This window comes from Poecilia reticulata, chromosome 8, assembly GCF_904066995.2.
Source record: "Poecilia reticulata chromosome 8, P_reticulata-male-v2, whole genome shotgun sequence".
Taxonomy (NCBI): Eukaryota; Metazoa; Chordata; class Actinopteri; order Cyprinodontiformes; family Poeciliidae; genus Poecilia; species Poecilia reticulata.
The window spans coordinates 25,080,576-25,104,404 of record NC_088837.1 but is presented as its reverse complement, the minus strand read 5'-3'; the positions used below and the strand labels follow the sequence as shown (position 1 = coordinate 25,104,404).

Below are 23,829 nucleotides of genomic sequence, written 5' to 3'. Positions count from 1 at the left end.
CATTTATTTCACTCACTCAACATCTGCTCATGAAAACTGAGGAATCATTCTTCACTTATTTTAATGTCTCATGGCTGTCAGCTTAGGCAATTCAAAGCTCTTCGTTATGATTAAGGAAGGATCTTTATCTTGATTAAGATATTTTTACGAGTTATTGTTGATAAAAGTTTGGGTCCAACTTTTGAAGAGTGAAAGAAAAACATCCTGGTAATACTGACTTACGATGCTTCTGATTGGCTGTAAGTTGGCTCTGATTTGTGGCTTCCTTCTAGTATTTATCATCTAATTTGCACTAACTTAGTAAAAATACATAAGAATATGCATTTAAAGCATATTTTATGAATGCATAGTATCTTTGCTCAGGGTGAATTCTGCAGCACCACGATGTTCTAACGGATTATGGTACAAATGCCAGTCCTGAAGTCTGAACAGCCTCTGTCACGTTAGGTTCCTGCATGCAAAACACAGCAGAACAGATCAATTCGCCAATGACTTGGAAAAACAATCCTGTTTACAGAAACAATACAGAGCAGAGCTGCTACAAAAGTCGACCTTTAGAGTTGGAGGTTGTTGCAGGTTTGGATCGAGCCAGAACTTCCCCAGTAGTGCTTGGATTTCTAACGTCGCATGTCGTCGTTTACATCGTGGGCATGCGCACAACGCAAGACGGACCATCCTTTTACACGCCATCCGTAGGTGCACTGCTGTGGTAGAACGCTTCTGTTAACAAAATGAAACTTGGAGATGTAGTTATAAAATTTAGTGCGGTGCTCCACAGCAAAGAGAAAAATAATGCAGACGAACCGTTGAACAACTCAAAACTACTCATATTGTTATTTTATCTCACTCTTTATGTTGGCTACGCCACACACACACACACACAGACTCGTTGCCATAGCAACCGACACCACCACCATTTTGTTTCAAGATTCAACAGCACAAAAACACTCAAACATTTCCCACACAAAGAACAGAACATCCAGTCTGTTCCAGTTTATTCAGGCTTGATGTTTATTTTGAGATTATTAATAAGTGATCACTGTGGTAGATTAGCTACCACTGCTATTAGCTAACCTAACACAGCGGCGGTTAATTAGCTAATTTAAACACCTGCTCTACTGATCATCTGTCAGGGATTGATAAGATTCACACAGAGACATAAAAAACAAAGACATGATACACAGCAACAAATAAAATCTTTTTAACAAAATCGAAACACACTGAATTCCACAGCACATCTAAATGTTAAGGTTGTCATAGTCAAGCTAGTATAGCTGACCTCCATCCCCCTCCCTCGCCATTTTCTTTAAGACTTTTTTCTGACCTTTTTATCTAGTTATATTAGTGTTGACAATTAGTAGCAAAGCACTGCGTCCCTGTGTCTTTCATATATCACCGATACATTTACGATTTAGCGCGTTATGCTAACAACTTGACAGCTAAAACCAATGGTAGTCATTGTAGAGCAGTTTTTTGCCCTCCTGGGAGCAGGAGGGCGAAAAACTCCCGGATGACCGAGCTTCTCTCTCTAAGGGAGAGCCCAGCCACCCTGCGGAGGAAACCCATTTCGGCCGCTTGTACCCGTGATCTCGTTCTTTCGGTCATGACCCAAAGCTCATGACCATAGATGAGGGTGGGAACGTAGATCGACCGGTAAATCGAGAGCTTCGCTTTTTGGCTCAGCTCTCTCTTCACCACGACGGACCGGTACAGCGCCCGCTTCACAGTAGACGCTGCCCCAATCCGCCTGTCGATCTCCCGTTCCCTTCTTCCCTCATTCGTGAACAAGATCCCCAGATACTTAAACTCCTCCACTTGAGGCAGGACGACCCCCCTGACCCGGAGAAGGCACTCTACCCTTTTCCGGCTCGAGACCATGGCCTCGGATTTGGAGGCACTGAGCCTCATCCTTAGCAATTAGCAATTAGTAATAAGGTTTTAACATAATAAAATGTAGAAATAGTGAAGCGTTGTGAAAACGTTCCAGATGAACTGCAGAAAAGGTCAAAGATTTTTCATCTGGATTAGAGGAGCACAAAAAGAAAAATATTGCTGTAAAATCACAGAGATAAGACACAACCACTCAGATGGGGAGCATGGATGAAAAGAAAACTAAAGTGGTTTTCTGTGTTGTCAGATTTGATCATTTAATCTTTTCCAGCCCTTTACAGAACATTTTCCTGTAATGCTCCAGGTGAGATTCACAGAGCAAACCGTCTAACTGGAGCCTGCAAATAAAAACACAGGTAGTCCAGATCAGTGGCTCCCAAACTCTCCAACATGAAAGTCAAACAGGAAAAACACAAGCAGCCAAAATATCAGCCAAAACGTTGGAATTGTTAAATGAATTAGTCCAAAAATGATTCACTTACAGGCGAGAAATGGAAACTACAGCGAACTGATCTGAAACCAAGCTCAAAGCAGTTCCAACGAACTAATCCAAGGAGGAGGATTTTTTTCTACATCCTCTTTCATCAGATCACAATTGACCTTTACTACGTTTTTTCTTCAGAACAGACGATGTAAGAATGCCTGTTGCATGTTTTGTAAATTCTCCATTATGTTTGCTAATGTTCTGAGAGTTTGCAATACTTTTTCTGTGGCGCGTGTTATTCCTGAACTCCTGGTTATTCCTACATTTCTTGTTGTCAAATATGGTGAAACAATTCATCCATAAAATGCAAAGAAATCTCTTCAGTTTGATGGAAGAAAGTGTTTTTTCCCAAACATCTGCTGCAGTCTCTCTGTAGATGCAGCGGTTCTGCTGCCGTTGCTCTAGGTGATGTGAGAAAGTCAAACATCTGGAGTTGCTGCTAGTAACGGGGAATAAATGTGAAACTCGTCTGAAATGTTTTGAAGGCTCAAGCGATAAATAGAAGAGAAAACATCATCGCTGGCAGATGTTCCATTTTTGGGAACATTTTTATTCATTTGCTGCATGAACGTTCCCATGCATCAAGTATGTAAAACTCTACCTTTAATTACATCGTCATCTGTTCTCTTTTCATACAACATCCCAATCAACCGATACAAATACTGTTAATAATTCAAGCCTCATTGGTGTACTTAATCTACCTCATTTTCTAATCTTCCTAATAATTCATTTGTTCAGTGATTAATTAGACTCATTTATGTCATGTGGAAACAACATTTGTTTTTAATTGTGCATGTCAAAAGAATTTTCCAGTCATCCCATTTAGGCTCGGCGGAGAGCAGTCGGAGCTTTGGCCACCGCAGGGTTCCCCGCGCTCGCTTCTTCTCTCCGACTTCTCCGCATCCGCCAGCGATCAGACTTTCCACCAAGGCGCCATATGTGGCATCACAGTTAATTACTCAAGAGAAATTGGCTGAAGACGAGGCATAACAGCAGGTGAGGCGCTCCAGCCCAGAGCTAAACCAACACTAACTGGTCAAGCTCAGCTGCCCTCGCTCCTCCACTGGCTGAGACACGCAGGATGGGCCCAATCACGCTGTTTGGCCTTCATTACAGATCAGGGAAGGTGCAATTAGTAGGATCCCCCCCCCCCACCACCAGTTTATAATTACCTTAAGACAGCCACTTAAACAGAGAATGTTATAAATCAGTTCCTGTTGCCCGTCGGAGCCCCCAACGCTACATTACGGCAACAGATGTCGGCTGCAGCCGTGGACAGGCCCCTCGGTGGCAGCGACAGCCAGCAGCACCGCCGGCTCGTCTAATGACTAGGAAGAGCCTGCAGGTTGGAGTCTGCAGGGCTCCTTAGCTTCAGGATTATGACTTTACATGTCGCGAGTTGAGAAAAGAAACGCACGAGGCTCCCGAGAAAGAATTAAAGGTCAATTAGGAGTTGGTGCAATGCAACAGAAAACCGCTCATCTGGTGCTGAGATACAGTTATGCAGCAAAAACGCACACAGACAACGGCGAGACGGAAAAACACAAACGTTTTGGTGGGTTTTGGACTCCCGTTTCCATGGTAACTGGCCGGACCAGAACCACAAAAGTAGAAAGTCAATGCGGATCATGTCTATGTAAACATTTGGAAACGACAGCATCGGTCTGATCATCATCAGGCTGAGTTTTCACCTTCATACAACAACAAAAATGGCCGACCTCCATGTTCTGCCTGCCTGCTGCACGTCTTCAGATTACTTAGAAAATCTGCCCAGTGAGGAACATTTATGCCGCCAGCAGAGACTCGGATTACCTGCTCACGTACAAGGCACGCCTCGGTATCAGAAGGTTTACAAAGTTTCACCGCCTCCTACAGGACTGGCATGCACACTACGTCACTTCCAGCATTAGTACTTCTTACTAAGTGTCGTTTTGTAGATTTTTGCCATCCGTCTAAACCAGACATCTGCAGCCTTTTCACCCCAAGAGCCATTTTTGCCTCCAGATCAGCAAAATAAGACATAATTAGAGCTGTAAATGTTACATCACCTTATAATTTTTGATACATGTCTAGTTCAGAAATAAATTCTCCTTTTTAAACTCCATTTTATTTCTGTTTTAAAGTTAGCAAAAAAGAAAAAGAAAACAAAAAGAATTGCATAAGAAGGAATATGGAAACATTTCCTTCTGTTGAAATTTATGGACATTTTTTAAAAGTTCATATTTTCCAACATGAGGATAAGTTACAAATTAATTTATTTAATTAAAAAACTACTTAAACCAGCATTTGTTATTGAATTAATATTTAAAACACGTGTTGAATCTTTATCACTTTAAGTCAGAGTTATTAAGGGCCGTCGTGGAACATCCAAAGACCCACTCATGGCTCCGGAGCCGCAGGTTGCAGACCCCTGCTCCAGGGACTGGGAGGTGAAAAATAACCTTCTAGCTAATTCTAGCATATTGACAGAAGGTATTAAAATGTACTGGCAATGTAATAAATAAATATATATCCTTTAATTGTGTTTTAATCTGCAAGTGGACAGTTTTTTTCTGCTTTTTTTTTTTACTTTTAGGGGGAAAAAAATCACATTTCAGTTTATAATATATCAGTTAATGATGAATTTCTGGCCTTTCTAAAATGTTTTAGTTGTAACCTCAAGGTTTGAAAAACTTTCCACCTTCGCCACGTCCAGGGAGGAGGGGTTTGCTGAGTGTGCATGCATGAAACTGCCATGCCAAGGCAGAAAGACATCAGCAATAACCTCATTGACCTCATGTACGGTCAAACTGTTTCAACTCATTCTGCAGAAATCAAGAGATTATTGACAAGTAGGAAAGCTTTATATAAAATCAGAAAAAGACTGGCTTGTTTGGAAGCGTTGGAGGACAAAGAAACGGCATCACGACTCGGCATAAACATCACTAACAGAGTTCTCGCTGCTGGTTTATTATTTTTACTCATTTTACATTTAAAAACAGTTCAGGGGCTGCTTCAGATTCAAAGGTTTTGTTCCTGCTCTTGGTGGAAGCACCTCCACATGCAGAGAGACTAAAATATTATTTACAGACGGGGTATCTTCATTGGACACCTGCTGTTTCTCAGTTATGTTGAAGTATTTTGGGTTTAGGGTGTTAGGGAAAAGAAACACAAAAACAAACAAAGTATCATGCTGACAAATCCTCCAGAAGAGCCCCATAAACAAAGCGCAGATTTGGCGTGTTTTCTAAGGGTAGAGCTTTTGTTTATCAGCAGCTTTTCCTAACGAGGAAAGAAGATCCTCTGCAACCCAAACGTTGGCTCAGACTATCAGCTTCCCTTTGTTCCTGCTCCTCTGTTGCTTCAGCCTGGTATAGCCATCACTTGTTCAGTAATTTGAGAACAGTTTATAAAAATAACAAAACACTAATTAATTTTGCTTAAACACGGTTGGCGGAAGAAGAGAAAGCCGACAAAAGTTTATATTTACAAGGCTGTGAATAGCCTGGAAACGCAGCAGGAGGTATGAATACCAATGATCCGTTTAAAATGGCTCTGACACAGAAATACGAGTTGTGCAGAGATGACATTCCTGTCCCTGAATTTTTAAAAACGCCAGTGTAGAGGAGCCCACCTCTAACCTCGTCTCCCTCGTGTTTGCTAGCAGGAAACATATTGCTTCGGTACGATCAGCGGCGGCAGAATAAAAACCCTTCAGACCGGGCGGAAAAAATCAACAGTTATAACCATGAATCTCTCCCTCTAAAAATAAACCTGAATGAGTCTCTGAGCTTTAATGAACAGCGATCATGTGGAGGGGATTTATCTTACTGGAAGAGACGAATACACTTTCGAAGGGAGCCACACTGACGAGAAATAAATGTCTCTTCAAACCGAGAACAGGCTTGGCATCTTTAATTCTGTGAAATTTATTAGAAAAAATTAGCTTTGCTGTCTCAGTTTCATGTTTTAGCACAAGACGTGGATTAAAAAAAAGGAAAAATCGAAACAACAATGGCTGCATGAGGATGCACTGCAGGGAGCTCTGCTGCAGAGTTACAGCTCAGTGCAAAACTGCTTGTCGCTTCTGGACTGGTGATTGATTGTGTTTACATTTTTTAATACATATTCAGACTCGTTTCAGTGGATTGCAGAATAAAAAAAGAAAAAAAAACCAAGAAAAATATAGAAGAAGGATTGAAAAAAGCCAAGAGTTAATATGCATGGCTTTAAAATATATTCCTGCACAATCTGGGTTTATTTTATTATTCACTTTAAACCTTAATAATGTCATAGTTGTATATTTCAATACATCTACTGCCACACATTTTTGCTGGCTGCAGCAGTAAAGTAAAAAAAATAAAATAAAAATATGATGCACTTTATGCTTAAAAGTCGTTTTTTTTTTTTTTTTTTTGAACTGCTGTGACAAAATTTAAGAGAAAAAGTTGATTTCAGACAAAAAAAAATCTAAAACAATATCCTTAAAGAGCTAAAATGTCAAAATTAAGGATGCACAGTGACTTTGAAAAGAAATGACTGTACACTAAAAGCTTTCACAGTAAATAATCGATAATAATAACATAACTGGAAACAAAACCAAACAAGCTCTAAAACAGTTGATTCTTTAAAGGTAGATATGAAATTTTGACAAGAAAAACTATTAAGCCAAAATATACCAACAGAAATAATCTATTTTAATAAGGTGCATTACTTTAGTTAGTTTAATTAGTGAAAAACATGAAATAGAAAATGCTCTGACATGTTAGGTTTAATGTGCATGCTTTTATATCATTAATGTATAATTATGGCTATTTATAACCCTTATGTGAGTCCATATCTTATCCATATGTGAATATGACCAGCGGAGGGCAGCATTACGTATAATGACAGTAGAAGACGGTCATGTCATTAGCAGAAGTTCAAGAAGGAGAGATCAGCCATTCATCAGCCAGACCAGAACCTGACGTAGCAACGATTTGGGTTCCTTGGCATCTTTTTCAGGAAATATGGAGGAAGGATCAGGGCTTGGTTTGCAGTAATGAGGCTTTGCTGAAGAGTTGGACCCTGAATTTCCTGGTTCATCGACCTTCCAACACATCTACAGTGATGGGAAACGGATTGTAAACGAAAGCAGCAGATCTTTCTCCCCAGGGTGCCGGAGCTCAGCCGCTGATCGGGGAACAAGCTCCACCATCTTTGAGGAGCGCCATCATCTTCAGAGGATTTGGCAGCCAGATCCCCTGATCCAGCGGGGCAGATCCAGAACTTTCCTGGGGGAATATGCATCGCATTTGGTCTGAGCCACTTTTCTCAAGTTCCCCAAAACGTATTTTGTATTGAAATGAAGCTAAACAGAGCTCCAGGGCAGAGAGGAATCCACAGCCTAATAATCTTCTTGCTCCTTAAGAAAAACCCAGTGGCATTTAGGTTCTGGGTGCCACTGATAAAAAAAAAGAACCCTTAAATGTTTATGCTAAAATCTGAAAAGCTCAGCAGACATTACCTAGTTCTTAAACCAGCTCTAAGTGTCAGCTTGTAGCTCTAGGTCATACCAAAGTTTTAAGAACCCAAAACCACTGAAATCTTTCATCAGAAGTTCAAATGTTTGATCTGTATAAGGTGGCAGAAAAAGTGCCGAGTTGTCCAGAGCAAAGGGTGGCTGTCAGTCAGGCTACGTCTGAAAACGGAAGGAGGGAAATTACTCAAATCCTCTGGTGGTAAACAAGAGAAATTCTGGTTGCAAGCAGACAGTTATGACTTGGAAAACAATCAAGAACCAATCACCCTCCTACTGGATGGATAAGGAGTAAGTAACTGAGTCCTTAGTAAGGAAAGCAGCTAACTGACCATCCTGAGATTTCCTAACCGATGTCATCTCCTAACTAGGGTAAACATTTTTAATTACTTGCTGTACGCTCCCAAGCAAACTATCAGAATGTACCGTGTTTTCACACCTGATGGTCCATTAGATTTGGTTCCAAATGTGTAACTTTTGTTGCATTTCCAGATGGTCTGGTTCACTTTCACACTGCACTGAGTCAAATGAAGCAAACGCTTTGAAAAACCTGTTCCCGTCCTCGCTTGAGAGTGAAAAACTGACAGAAATGACACAGAAACATCTGAACAAGACATGAACGCAACTTCCATCATTCCTCTCTTACAAGCACATGGTTAAACATGCTAATTACCTGCTGATGTCTTCCAGAAACCTTTAGCTAATTTCCAGTATTTCCTCTCCAGCATGTATTGGGGAACCAGATAGCAGCTAACCTGTTGAGCTTCCAATGTTTTAACACATTGGAAAACAGTACATGTTTTCCAATGTACTGAGGAAAACATGGCTGCTTTGCATCTGATTCATCCTTTTCTCAAAGTGTTCCTCGATAAGAAAAGCAGCCATTTTCAGTGCTGGAAACTGCAGCATGGTTGGTTGGAGACTGTAAAATTACTGAAACACTAAAAAATCTAAATAGACCCCGACAGCATGATGAATTGGTATTTCACTGTTTCTACTAATTACAACAGCCAAGCAAGCAAAACCTGGGACTAATTGTTTTAAAATTACAGGTTTTACTGCAAAGATGAACTAATGGAAAAATAAGATTTGGAAGGATTTTTTCCTCATTTATCAAGTGTTGCATAATGTTACGCTTACAGCAACAGCCTAGGGCGTCTAAACAGAACAAAGGAATATTAAATAAGCCAGCCATGACTAAATGACAAGCTTCATCCTGTCGTCTTCATCCTAGCATTGTATATTCAAAGTATGTGACACCGTGTGCTGTCACCATGGTTGTGAGCTCCTGTGAAAAAAAAAAAAAAGCCATTAACCACTGCGTCGTTTGACCCCCCCTGTCATCAGACACGTAAAATCCATCAGGCCGTCGGTGCAGAAAGAGAGCGCGATCCTGTCATTTGTGTAACGCCTGCACCGCAGTGTGAAGTTTGCCATCCTGCCCGCTTCCCTTCCCTTTGAGAGGGCCGTGAGTGATTTCTATCAAATATGCTGCTTTGCAGCCCTCAGAGTAATGACAAAGACATAAACAGCGTTTTCTATTCATGGTTTAGCCTCTATGTATGGCTTTTATTTGGCCTTGGTGGCAAATGTCTCGCTGATAAATGCTTGAGCGAGAGGACATGCAGTGAGCTCGGTTCAGCTGCTTGTTGAACGCAAGATGAAATATAAAAATCCTGCTTTCCATTGACCAAATTCAGAGGTTTTCTTAGTGATTTCTGGAATCTTTTCGGCAGTAATTAATCCCAGGAGGCTGAGTTTGCTTCAGATTTGTAGCCACTGGGAATAAAAGTCATTGCTTTTTTTTTGTTTTGTTTTTTTCTGTCCATGCAGGAGTTCGTACTGTTATTTTTTTCTTGCTTGGAGGCACAGGCAGCCTTATCTGGAACGCTGTTTGTGGGGTATGATTGTGGCCGGTTCATCTGTCACAGTTACCACAGCTGGACACGTTTGGAGGTCAGCGAGAGGTAAAGTCTTTACCCTCGCGTTGATTCCCAGTGACACCCGGTGGAGCCCTGCGTGTCCCTCTGACAGAGGCTGCAGCAATCTATTACACACACACCCGCTACCCTTTAGCCTAAAATGTATTTGCAAAATACCAATTTACTCTTCCCCCCACCCCCATCAGCCGTCATTGTATAATTATTTAGGGTTGACATGAAGCACTCAACTTCCATTAGCAGGTTTCATTTTTGACAGGTTAAGATCTGTCAGATAAAATAATGGAGTTTAGCAACGTGACTGTCAGCCTCAACAAGCCCTCAGCCTCTCATTAAGCTCCACTGTTTGCACCTGATCTGAAACCCCTAATATCGCCACCAGCTTCAAAGAAATGAGTTCAGCTTTAGTCAAGCCTCACTTCCACCTCATATCAACATCATTTGTCATCTCTCTTTTTTTTTAATGATTCGCTCAATATTAACAAATTAAATGAGTTTTTTTTTTTTCTTTCCTTCGTATCCCCTCGCAAACTTTTCTGAGAAATTATAGGTTTCTATGGTTGACGGGACAAAGCGGGACAAATAAATCAATACGAGGCAAATGAAAGCAAATTGAATCTATTAAAGGAAAATTACTGGGAGAACAGAAACGAAACGCGGTGGAAACCAGAGTCACGGCTGCGGACAATTAATGACAGTGAGAGCAAAAGGTGCTGGTTCATTAAGCCGGGCCGGGCCAAAAGCAGACCAGAACAAACCAGACTGAGGAAGACTTCCCCTCTTACCTGCGCCCTCCCTTCCCTTACCTGAGGAGTGCCGAGCAGCGGGGTGCAGCGGGGGACCTTCAGATCAATGTGAGCCAGTGAGGGGGGCTCTCCTGGGCAGAAATGAGTAATTAGCACTAATTAGTGGCAGTGATTAACCACACAGGGGGACGTGGGGGCCGGAAGGGAGCAGATTGATAGAGCTGGCCCTCCTAACCCATAGAGGCTCTACTGCATCTTAAGCAGGGCGTTGTGGGGGGTGCGCCTGGCTGTGGCTGCCAGCCAGATGCTAAAACGGCCATAAATAAAAAGGTAGAGCGTGCGTCGAGGATCCCTTAAAGACGTTTTGACAAAAAGAGGCTGAGGACTGCTGCTACAAATCAGAAATTGTCAATTCTTCCCACCCAAAGGCAAAGGGATTGAACTTGGACCTGAAGCCAAAAGTCATTTCAAGGAGATAATTTGACCGATTCTGAGCTGGTAAGTGGAAGGAGAATTGAACAGGAAGTGTCCATCTGGCGTACGTTGCACCAAACTGAAGGTGGACGAGCTCAGCCATGTGTCCACCAACAGTCAGGGTGGCAGAGTGTGAGAAAACGAAACTCAAATCTTGAATCAAACTTTTCCAGAATCAAACTCAGTCCGATTTTAGCACAAAAAAAATTCCAATGAATTCATGTCGAATGTGTCAACTGTGGTCAAAACACTAAAAGAGATGAGGAAGACGGGTGGACTGATGCATGAAGGACAGAGAAGACACTGGATGGATCGAAGGATGGACACACAATGGCTGACTGACGGATGGATGAACGACAGTAGACAAGGCGACAGACGGATGGATGAATGGATGAATGCATGGATGGGCAAGTGGATGGACAAACTCATAGATGGATGGATGAATGATTGGACAACAGTCTAGCAGATGGATGGACGGATGTTTGGACAAACAAGAAGATGGACGGACAAATGAAAAAGCGGATGGGTGGAAAGATGGATGAATGGATGGATAGACAAGCAGATGGACAAATGGACACATGAACAAACTCTTGTTCGTGTGTCAATGGATGGATGACAATCAAGCAGCTGGTTGGATGAATAAATGAACAAGAGGAGGTATGGACGAACGCACAAACAGGACAGACAGATGGACAAACATGCAGGTGGATGGATGGAAAGATGGATGAACGGACAGACAAACAAGTAGATGGACAAATAGAGCAGAAAGCAGATTGTTGGATGGACAGGGGGATGGATGAACAAGCTGATAGATGAATGAAATGATGGATGGAAAAGCAGATGGACAGACAATCAGATGTATGGACAGATGAATGGACAGATGGATGAAAAAAGCAGATGGACAATCCAATCAAGCATGATGGAAAAACCTTTGGACAAAAGTGTAGAAACCCTGACAGGTGAAAACTGGAAACGCAATAACATATTCAGACTTTTAAGAAAACATCTTATTTTTCGAAGGAAATTCAATTTATTTGTCCTGCTCCAACACTCCTGGTGTTTGAGTATATATATATATATATTTATATACACACACACATACACATAAACACACTTCATATTGCCTTCTTCAGCTCCACTTTCTTTTACTTGTTTACTGTAGGAAACTGAATGGTAATGGACCCTGTTCTGCTCTGCCTCGCTGCCTCGCAACAGAAACAAGCTCCATTGTTGCTGAAAAATCTATTAAATCTAATCAGTGAACCACGACGTCCCAAGCTGAGCAACACTCACTCCTCAAGTGAGATGACCGACCCTCTGACCACCTCGAAAAAATTGGGTGGTCCAGGACAAAAAGAGGAGAAGAAAGTGAAATCCTGCGTACATGTCTGTACACGGCCACAGCTGATCGACCTCAGAGGGACGGAGAAGCGACATCTACAGACCAAACAGAGCGGAGTGAATAAAGGCCACTCATTATTGCATTTACCGCAGCGGTTCTACTGAAGAGGGACCGACTGGAAACGGGTCATCAGCCGGGATTCCAGAGACTCAGGAAAACTCTAATTTTATTTCTTAAAGCGAAACAGGAAGAGGTGAATCTCCTTTTCAACAATGACTTTTAATTAGAAAACTTTTTTTTTTTTAAATCTCATTAAAACATTTCTTCACTGTTGACATCTGAAGGTCATCAGAACTGACTGGGTGGAGAAAATGGGAATAAGCAATACTAATAAACAAATCCCTTCCCTGGGTAAGTGGCGCTCATACAGCGCTTTTGAAAACGAGTCACCCCCTTGGGTGTTTTACCCTTTTTAGTGCTTTTACAAATTAATCATGATCAATAAAATTTGGCTTTTATGACAGAAATGAATAAAATCTCTTTAATGTCAAAGTGAAAAGAGATTTTGACAAAATAATGAAGTAAATAAGTGAATAAGTGACCCTGACTTAATCCTAGGAATGTTCTTCAGGTGATAGAAGGTCGACTTTGTAATTGTCTTTTTGTGTCTCTGAAGGTTCAAGTGGATATAAAGAGGAACAATCAGGAGTCAGCACAAAGATTCAGTTTTGCTTCTGTTCATCTGAAGAAAGTTATGGCACCTTTCCTTTACACATTGATTTGTTCTAGCATCTGTTCGGTGCTTGATGGCTTTGTAAAGTTATGCACGATACTGTAGATCATCAGCATTGTTGTTGTAATCTGACTGTTTGTTATAATCAGTGCTAGCAGGGGCATGTAGATATTAAACAAGAGGGGTCCACAGATGGAACCTTGGGGTACTCAGTGCGAGACTTTTGTCCGCTCCGATGAAAAGTCACCTATTGACATGAAGATGTCTCTGTCTTTAGGTTGGATTCAAACCAGTGAAGTACTGGACCAGAGACTGGCCCAGTTCTTCAGCCATCTAATTAGAATAAAGTAAAATGTCTGAATATAACCCACATTCAACCTCTGGTCGAATAAAGTGTTTTAGCCACCATTAATTTTACATCCATAATTATTCTTATCTGTTAATTATCCTGCTCTGGTTTTGTTTTCCCTCTGAATTCTGATGAAGACAGAAAAAAAGGCAAATAAAGATCCTCACCTTGAATCAGAATAAAAACTCTTCATAAATGCAGCTTTAAAAAGAAAGACTTTCAGGCTCCGCTGGCTCAGTCGTTTGACATTTAGGGTTTAAAAAGCACTTACTTCTAAATCTAAACCCTTTCACCTTTAGCAGCGTGGTGCAGAGCTTAAAAGTCACATTTATTTAAGGTACTTAAGGTCAACAGTATGCAGGAATATATCCCCTTTAAATAATAGTTGAGGTGTCGTGGTAATTTTAGGTTATTAGAAAATAACAATGGTATATGTAGGGAAAAAATCCCTCAAACAGGATGATGGTGATGTGTTTAAAGCAACTATTTTAGGATCTGCAGAGGGACTGATGCAAGCTGAAACTAAAACTCACTTACTTTGTGCTTTGTTCCTAATGTCCTTCAAAAAGCTGACAGTAAAGACTCTTAAGGATGTTAACATTAATGGGATGATTGAATAAAAACAGACAATCTGTGAATCATGCAAATCAAACTAAAACTTGAGCATGGTAGCTTTTGTTATACAAAAAAGGAAGCCAAGCAAACAGAAACCTCAAGAATTTAACTGTGTAAAAGAATAAATAAAAAGAAAGTAACTAATGCATAAAGACAGACATGCTGCTTCTCTTTTAGTTCAAAGCAGACAGAAATCTTTAGTGGAAAGTATTGAAGTTCAGTTGAAGATGAGAACACAATCACAAGCAAAGCTCTGGGTAAAAGTTAGACATACAAGTGATGTGATAATAATAATTTAAAACACTTTTGAACCAAGGTAAGGTTGGAAACTGATAGAAATCTACATTTTGCTAGGTGAATTTCTACCCCAGATGTCGTCTAGAGCAGATGGACCAACTATCGCATCGTTTACTTTGAGCCCAGTTATATTTTTAGAACTAGCCATATCTCCAATAAGGCTAGAGATACAGTGTGGACTACATACTGTCAACCACAGAGAGCTAAATTCTGCGACTTGAAACACATTTTAACACCAAATATACCTTATTGTTCATTAATATGCACAGTGGAAAGAGCCTTGGCGTTACGGTAGAAGATAATGTGGAAAGTCTTTCTTATTTCTGCTCTTGTGGGTTCAGCCAATCATGGCCAAGGGAAAAAATGGCACTCTTGGATTGGCTTTCTCTGCGAACACCAGCCAATAATGCATCACGTAGAAATGTGCATAAAATATTTTAGATTTCCTCCATGGAAAATTTTGATAATAGACAAATTTTCTGTAACCAATTTGAAGTTACATTTCACAGATAAATCTGTAAATACTGAACTGTGAATATGCGACGGTCCATTGTAGATTAAAGACTAAAGATTTCCAACGTCGTAGGTAATGTGGCAACAACAAAACACCACACATCCATCCATCCGTCATCTACACCCAGAGATCACTGGAGAGAAGTGGAGTACACCCTGAACAGGTTGACCTGCATATGGCATGGTGTCATATGCCGTGGTTATAACGCTTGAATAATTATATATATAAGAAAACAACTTTCATGGTGAAAAACTTATACTAGCCAACCTTTTCTCCATCTTTACAAAACCTTTTCTTTTTTTTACCCAACCTGCCTTTAGGTTTATTTCAAACCTGTTTTCTTTAGAAACTTTTTTAATAAATAATATATTAGGGCAAATTTAAAGGCTTTAAAATCCTCCAACATTTGTTTCCAGCTAATTTCCAAAGCAAAAGGTATTTTATAATTTTCAAACTACCAACTCAAAGCTTTCAGGAAATATTTCCCAAATTGATTTTTAGTCCACTACAGTTGCAAAAAATGAACATTTCTTTGCTGGAAATACATTTCAACTATAGTCTTGTTTGGAAACTGTATTTTTCTCAATACTGAGTCTCAGTTTCTGAGCCAAGAAGAAAAGTGTGTTATATCTTATTATTTATAAACTTTTGAGTTAATATCTTGGCAGAAATGTCGCTTTTTCAACAGCATTTAAGTGCAAAAATATAACAAAGACTTGTTGACGTGAGCTCTGAGCTCTTTTTAGTTATTAAAAGCATAATCAGAAAAGGCCAGATAAATATGTGGGAACATCAAACCTCTAGCTTGCAGAAACTTGTGCAGTTCCTGATGACCAACTGCCAAACACATCCCAACCGAACAGAGACCATTATGTGCCCTCCTGCACCCGATTAGATGTGGAAACTTGTTCCAGCTTGTCCTCCCTCTGCAAACCAAAAATACCTGACACAGCAGCTTCTCTGGCAACACTGTCAAATTACTCTAAACTTATGAGACCAAACAGGCTTCTGATTATAAATCTGCAGGGTGGACAGGTCAGAGGGGAGCCCAGTGGCCTGTGGTGGATGGTTTATCCACGATCAGTTTCAAATATCAGGAAAATGCAGCAAAAGTTAGAAACTGTAGAAACAGAGTCAAAGATATTCACATAGTTTTTGTTTGCAGCGTCTGAAACTTTGGTTTTCTTATTAATGAAAGTAGGAAAAGTATTCAGAGACGCTTCAAGCAGACTCTGTTTTGACCGGCAGCCATGATTGTTCAGGGAAGCTGTTGCAGGGTTTGGGAGCAGCTGATTGGCGTCGGCAGGACTGCTGCGGCAAAGGCTCACTGTTTAATGGTTTTGACCCAATGAGCATCGTAGAGCATGTTTTTTAATTCAGCCATGGTTCAAAGAAATACACAAAAAGATCAACAGCAGTGTTAGGTTCTGGGTGGAGGTCAGGTTTGTTTTTCTCCTCTAGATGGAGTCCTGGAGATGGCTGCATGGGGGAACAGATCTTTTACATCACCGACACACCGGTCGGCAATTACACCCTTACCGGCAGCTTAAGAGAGGCGGTTACCAACACTTCGACGCCAGTTTGTTGACTATTATGGTATTCTCGTGGCCTTATAGCCCTCATTGAAGCTGTGTATTCCTTGTTGTGCTCATCTAGCAATCCGATCCTTTTGGATCTCTGCTTTTTTGCAGAAACTCCCCGAGCGTCCGGATCTGGACATCCACTCCTCTTCATCCCTCGTGACGCTGGCGGACGATACCCGTCAGATGCCCGAGTCCCCTCTCCAAGGCTGACCGCTGAATCCTTCCCTCTCTCTCAAGTTGACTACTGCCCGCTCTGAAGTTCGCCAAGCCCTGGCCGACCTGTCCGTTCCCCGAAGATTTAACGAACTGGACCCCAGAATCTCTGTTTCCCTCCCAGGCGTCACTAGACCACTACCACCGTAAGTTCTCCCTTTTGTTATCTGGAGCAACGCTGATTTCCCACCAGCCTTATACTCACCATCTTCCCTGTTCTTGTTCTTAGTGTGCTGTTGCTGCCGCTGCCCGCCGCTCGAACCAGTCCTTTTTTCCACCTCACAATAAACCTGTTAAACTTTTCTGTTTCTCCTGCCTGTGTTCTTGCATGTGGGTTAACAGTTTCACACCCGACATGACAAGCAGCTTTAAAGACAGTGTTTGGTTTCAGGTCCAATTCAATTTGGTTTACGTATATGTCACCATTGCAAAAATGTAAAAAGTAAATTCAGTTAAATCAATCATACATATGTTCCAATTGACCAATCAACAATGAATCAAGTTCAGTTTAATATTCACTTTGGTTAGAAAGTTTTCTCTCTACGGAAACCCAGCAGATTGCATTAAGTCACTTGCTTCCCTTGTTGAATTTGCAGCAATGTCTCATACCGACCATGCATGGGGCGACAGTGAAGAGGAAAACAGCAGAATCAGAACCTGGCTCAGTGTGAACAGCCGTCTGTCATGACCGACTGAGAAGACGGAGCAGACAAACCAAAAAAGCAACGGAAGTATGAGTTTTATATTCAAAAGCAGAAAAGACACAAAGTAATTCCTCTTGTTTTTCTATTTTTGCCAAGATTTATACTGCTAGGCTAAACTAAAAGTTATTTTTTGCAGTGTAGAAATGTGTAACCAACTGAAATTAGAGCTTTGTAAATCTGAATTTAGTCACTTGAGCCAGTTAAACATGGAAGATGCTTATTTAAAGTCGTTCTTCTATTAGAAAGTGAAATTAAACGTAGACTCTGGGTTTGAGTATCACACTCCTCCAACAGCAAATGAAAGCTGAAATTGAAATGTAAAAATCTCAAGCGGAGCTGAAGGTGTTGTTTTTAATGAAGTGACTCGCACGCGCTCGTTCCTCCACCAGGCTTGAAAACAAATGACATGATAACCGCGCGACGGGACCGGCTCACCAGCTCCGCCAGCTTTTGTGACAAAACAAGCGGGACGCTTGATTTTAAACATCAATGACTTTAATTAGTGTCATTCCACAATCTCCAATAATAGTTGTGAATGTGCGGGGCTGAGAGTCCCTGACAGCCGTTGAGATCTGTGGCAAAGCAGGAATGTGTGTGTGCGTGTGTGCGGGGGGGGGGGGGGGGGGGGGGGCTCTTAACAAGATAAGCCCTGAAATCAGCGAGCCCAAAGGAACAGAACCTGAACAAGAGTGCTGATGAAAATGACGGCGGTGTCGACCTGCTTGGAAACAACTGGAGTGTTGTTCACACGTCTTATCGTGAGAAGAGCCAACAACACCAGGAGCACCACGGCAGATAATTCCTGTCACTAGTACAGCAGGAAAACAGGGATCTTCCTTTTGTTTGGAAATGATTCGACAGAACCTGTGGATCTCCAGGAAAGATCCAGAGACAAACATTCAAACACGGAAACGGATGAAACAGACAAGCTGATGCTTTTTACAGAATAAAAGGTGGACTGATTGCTTAATGTATTTTATTTTCCCATGGTCTGTAAAATCTTAAGTTTGTTCTTTTTTTTTTACTTTATAGTTTCTGCTATAATTTGAACATATTTGTACAAAAACAAGTGTTTAATACCTACAAGTGAAAAGCATCTTCTATTCTACATTTCTAAGCAAGCAGAAATGTGGTAAAACCCTGAATTACTAAGGGAATAATAAATGCATCCAAAACCAAAAACAAATGGTAATAAATAGTTTGTACTTGTCAGACTTGTCAAGTCCAGACAACTCCAAAGCACTTCATATGAGCTTTATGTCCAATTAATCGTCAGATAATCAATGAAACCATTAATAGTTCACATAATGTAGAAAGTAGTCAATGATTTTTAAAAAAATTCATTACCACTTTAATTATTGTGGGATGTTCAATAGTTTTAATTCACTGACATCATTAATGAAGAGTCTGCAGAACAAAGCATTTGACTGTTAATGGTGAAATGCATTAAGCCGCATGTCGATTTTGAGTTTTTCTTACGTAGGACACATCAACTTCTTTGAGGTAAAACCAATTTAGCACTAAAATGATCTGGTTTAAAGCTTATTAATAATAATTTTTCTCAGAAACATGAACATTTTCCACAGTTTAACCCCTTCCTATAAACTCTGGAAATGACTGGGAAGACATGAAAAACCGAAACATCATTCAGATGGTAGTAACGTTGGACCCATTCATACTACTTTGTTGACACCAACGCAGAATAAATCTTTATAGCTTATCTGAGCCCATTTGGACTAAGATTTGACACATATTTCTTCAAAACATGCAGGGCAGAATGGCAGCATGTTTTTATGTCAGAAAAGTGGTGAAAAAACTGTATTTCTGAGGTTAAGAAAACTTCAAACTGGACCAAAATAGCTGCACAAGTTAGCAGGAAATTAATTGGAATATCTTTAATATACCTTCATAATAATTTCTGAACATTAATGAAAAACAATTGTATTCAAATGCTAAATTGGTTTGATTTTCACTTTAACGTCTGAAATTGATTACATTTTTGGACAGAGCTGAAGCTCTGAGGGAGGAAAGAAATATCCAAGCCCGCAGAAAATGTTTGATAGTTATTGGACTTTTTATGGGATTTGTTGACAATAAGAAAAATACAGACTCTCACAAGAGTCATCCATAAAACAGATACTTCAAGCCAAACAATGGAATGACCTTGGCTGAAAACCCACTTTGCGGAGGACAAACAGAACAAATGGAGAGGCTTTTATGTTTGGAAGCAGACGACAGTGTTCCTACAACGCCTGAAAGACCGACTGGTTTCAATTTCCTCCATCCTGACAGCCTCACAACTTTGAATCAAGGTGGCTTTTACAATAGCTGCACATTCAGTTTCAGATCATATGTTCCCCACAAACAGAGATCCTATAAAAACACCAAGATAACATGATGTACTGCATTAGAACAATCGCCAGAGAAAAAGGCCTAAAGTGATTTAAACACAACAGAAGTTAAGTCAGTCTGGTTAGTATGAGCACAGTTGGTGGAAGAGATGAAGGAAACGTTCAAGAGCAGTTGTGACACTCATTGAATTACATGTTGACAGCTCTGTGTTAGCGAAGAGATGAAAGCAAAATGAGATTTTCAAAAGTGAATATGGAAAATGATGGTATTGCTTTCTCCACATTGTCAAAGCTGACAGTGCTATTACCATCACTGTAACGTCAGGTGGTGGCGTGTAGTATCCAGTTAGAAGGAAATCAGCAGACGGATTTTGAATATTGATTGTGTTTCGGGGAAGAAAAAGGCGAAACGGGAGGAAAATCCTGTAATTAGAGTGGGAGAGCAGTGAAAACGTTCAAAACATGGAGGATTGGTTCAATAAGCCTGATGATAAAGTTAAGCAAGCACCATCAGTGGTGGCATCGTTTGTGGTACGGTCAGAAAAAAGAGGGAATGAAAGTCAGAATACACAGGATGTCTCATAAGTTTATGTTTCCATTGACTGTAAAATTATACAAATTGGAAATATTGAAAATAAATGTACTTAATGGATAATTTTGAAAGTCAAATCGAAATTTGTGTGTTTCGCAAATCTGCAAATTAAACGTGATCAACAACTGGATGTTACTACTGGCAGAAACAACAAAGACAACGATAGGAAGTGGTATGAGGATGATGAGGTCTGTTTTTTAATGACTTATCACATGAACAAAATTATTCACGTGTGATTTTAATTGTGTTTTTTATTTGGGATATTGGGCTTTTTCGACATAAGCAGAATATCAACAAAATTTTGTGCACATTTTAAAAGTTGTCCTGCAACCTCAATCAAATTAATGAATTACTTCCTTCGTATGCAGTCGAGTTGTGTATCCAAATCCAAATAAGTAAGATGCACTACAAATAAAATACAAAATATGGTTTTTAATTGGTGATCTAATTCATTACGGGGAAAAGTTACCAAACCAACCTGGTAAAAGTAAACTCCATCCTGGTGTCAAGTTAGGAATTAATTGTGTTTGATCCATATGTTTTCTTCGCACGTCACTCTGACTACTACCCAACAAGCAGAATAAGAAATCAGCTAACAGGGTGTAAAGTCGACTAAAAAAATCTCAAAAAGCAAGAAATTATTGAATATTTTAAAGGATTTCAATAATAGAAGAGAGGAACCATTGATGCCCATCAGTCTGAAAGCCAAACTTCATAAGTATTTTCATTCTTATTAAGAAAATCATAAAGATTTTAGTTAATTTAACTACTAGTAGCATGAGAGAATTTCCATTCCACTTAAACAAGCTTTCTATAATATAAAAATACATTTTATTAATTACTTTTTTTTTGTTAGAGTCTTGTAGATTACTTTTCCACTCTTTAAATGTGGATACCAATCACAGTCAAAGAACCAACCTAAGTATTGTAATAAATGGCCCCAGACTCCTGGGCATTATATATTCCATTACTGGAACAATTACCATTTTTAATTCTCATTTTTAAAAAGGACAAAATGTCACATCATACCCTTTAAAAATGCATTTAACAATTGCTTTTAATGATGTCCATACTTTTTTATAAATTTTGAATAAATGCCTAAATTGGGTTTTGTTTTAGCTTTCATTTATTACAGAGGTGTAGGAAAGATGTAAGAATTTAAATGTGTTAAACAAAAATTTGATTATTGTGTTTTTTTTTATTTATTACATTATAAAAAATAGAAAACAAATATTGCCTTGGTGTCTTAATAGAATAATCTTCAGTGGATGCAGGGAAGCCAAGGGCAGTAAATGAGCTTAATGTGCCTTAAAATGGATTAATCTTCTATAACTAAATGAAAACCAAGAGTACTTCATCATTAATGCATGCAAGGAATAGCAAGTAAAAAGAAAACTTATTAAAACTTCGGCTGAAACTTCTATAAGCGAGTCGATACTTTTAAAGTGCAAGAGGGAAGAAAAAAAGTCACTCAAGACAAAAAGACAAATGACAAAGTAGTCTTATTATTCCAGGACTGTGTGGTAATATATTATCTCTTCATTAAACATTTGTGTTGGATCTCCGCTCTAATTAGTTGGCTTACTTGTCTCTTTACGCTGGAAGTTGTGTCACTTTCAGGTAGAGCCGTCAATGAGCCTGAGAGGCGATTTCAGAATGAATTTGTCGCCGCATTCGGTTTGACATTTCTCTCTTCGCTTGCTACAGACGAGGCATACGTCGACATTTAGGACGCCCAAACTGTTCACATGGTGTAATGTCTGCCAGCCTGACAAACATCAGCTCACTCAGCCAATAAAATGAACAGGAGAACATCCAGGCTCTCCTGTCAGCTGCCTGGATATCAGCATATTGAGCGTTTCCTGCTCTGCCTTCAATACTCCAGTAAACAAAGACACTGGGAAGGATTGTCCCAGTCCTGTCCTGTCAAACAATCTAACACCGTTGGATTGTTTGATGGTTTTCTACAAAAATACCCATCAAAGTTTGGATTTTGCAGAAAATTCCTGACCCTTCACATCCCCAATCAGTGGTAGGTGTCCCTGCAGACTGGGGGCATTTAGGCACATCTTGGCATGTTTTCACACCTGACAGGGTGGCAGACTTGCTTTGACAGGGGACCATAGTTGCAACATTTGTTACATTTTCAGCTGCTGTGGTTCATCTATCCATCCATCCATTTTCTTTCACCCTTGTCCCTCAGTGGGGTCGGGAGGGTTGCTGGTGCCCATCTCCAGCTAACGGTCCGGGCGAGAGGCGGGGTCACCCTGGACAGGTCGCCAGTCTGTCGCAGGGCAACACAGAGACACACAACCACGCACACACACACACTCACACCTAGGGGCAATTTGAAGAGGCCAATTAACCTGACAGTCATGTTTTTGGACTGTGGGAGGAAACCGGAGTACCCGGAGAAAACCCACGCATGCACAGGGAGAACATGGAGACTCCATGCAGAAAGACCGGGGCCAGGAATCGAACCCAGAACCTTCTAGCTGTAAGGCAACAGCTCTACCAACTGCGCCACTGTGCAGCCTCTGCTATGGTTCATTTTGGTTGTATTTACCCAGAATGCCCTGTGCTGTAGTCCACTTCCTGCTTTTGGAGCGGTCTCCGGTCCACTCAGCGTTCACATATGAATTCAAACCGCACCAGAGTTCACTCAGACCTAATTCGCCTTTTTCTGTCCACATCAGAGTTTGATTACACATTCACACCTCCCAAAACGAACCAGACTTCCTAGGCAAATGGACTGGAGTTTGATCACAGCGGACCAAAAAGGACCTGTGTGAATGCAGCCTTAGATTACCTGATAGTTTGGGAATTTGGAGATTAGATTGGTGTCATTAATTTGTCACTCTTCTTTTGTGGACTCACGAACGCTAGACACAAAAGCTTCAAGAGGAAAACATTTTCAGAATATCTTTTGTTTTTTTCAACCGGATCTTACCTGCTGCTGCCTAAATGGTTTAGTTTTCGTTTAAACCACCAGAGGTTGGGTTAGTTGGGATGTCATTCCATCATATTCTTAAAAAAAGAAACATTTCTTCCAGTAAATGTTTGATTCTGCACCTGTAATATTCAGAGTTTCTATGGAGGGTAACTCTTTATTCCTACAAAATGATATCCTAATATTTCTGCTCTAATAAGCTTTTTGTAAACTACCTGAGGTTTGTGAACTTTAAATGGCCGTTAACCAGTGATAAATGCAGGGTTTATATAAACAGTGTGATTCATTGCTGTACAGTTAATACATATTTAAGACATTCAGCCAAACTGCTTGTTCTTTTATATCTGACTGTTTATCTACAGCCATTTACATTTTTATCTCATTTTAACCTTATTTTTATGTTTATCTTAAACATAAACTCAGACTGGAGAGTGTCAGCAGGCTCCTTGAGCTTCTTTTGGCAGGCTGGCTGCATCCAGATGACAAAAGTCTCTCTTTCCTCGTCTTCAGCGAAAAGTTGCAAAGTAGAAACTTTTTATTTTTTGATGCTGGAGT

At 40.3% G+C, this 23,829-nt stretch overlaps 1 protein-coding gene and 1 long non-coding RNA gene across 13 annotated transcripts in view; one reads left to right on the top strand and one right to left on the bottom strand.

Moving 5' to 3' along the window:
* rbfox3a (RNA binding fox-1 homolog 3a) overlaps positions 1 to 23,829 on the bottom strand; it is a 553,564-nt gene that overhangs the window by 435,774 nt on the left and 93,961 nt on the right. The gene's annotated exons all lie outside the window — the stretch shown is intronic.
* On the top strand, positions 15,451 to 16,979 carry LOC103469052 (uncharacterized). Its single transcript, XR_534296.3, has 2 exons — positions 15,451 to 16,823; positions 16,907 to 16,979. It is a non-coding gene; the product is annotated as an uncharacterized LOC103469052 (long non-coding RNA).